This window comes from Antrostomus carolinensis, unplaced genomic scaffold, assembly GCF_000700745.2.
Source record: "Antrostomus carolinensis isolate BGI_N321 unplaced genomic scaffold, ASM70074v2 scaffold38883, whole genome shotgun sequence".
In the NCBI taxonomy this organism is placed as follows: domain Eukaryota; kingdom Metazoa; phylum Chordata; class Aves; order Caprimulgiformes; family Caprimulgidae; genus Antrostomus; species Antrostomus carolinensis.
The window spans coordinates 860-1,128 of record NW_010303801.1 but is presented as its reverse complement, the minus strand read 5'-3'; positions in this window follow the sequence as shown (position 1 = coordinate 1,128).

The window sequence follows — 269 nt, the reverse complement described above, 5'->3', positions numbered from 1 at the left end:
AGCTCCATCCCTGGTTGTGGGGGTCCTGGAGTGGGGCTACTGGTACCGTGGGTTGCTGGAGGGTAGCTGAGCCCCTGGGTCCTGCTGCCTGTGCCTGGCACCCTCCTCTCTCCACCATCCTGCAACTGTGCCAAGGGTGGGGGGGTCACCAGGAGAGAAGTGGCAGCACTCAGGGGACCCCTGTGCTGCTGTGCCCGTAGAGGGTGGGTGACATCACCCAGGTGGGGACAGGGCTGGCCCAGGGTCTGCACTGCTCCTCTCCCTGACGT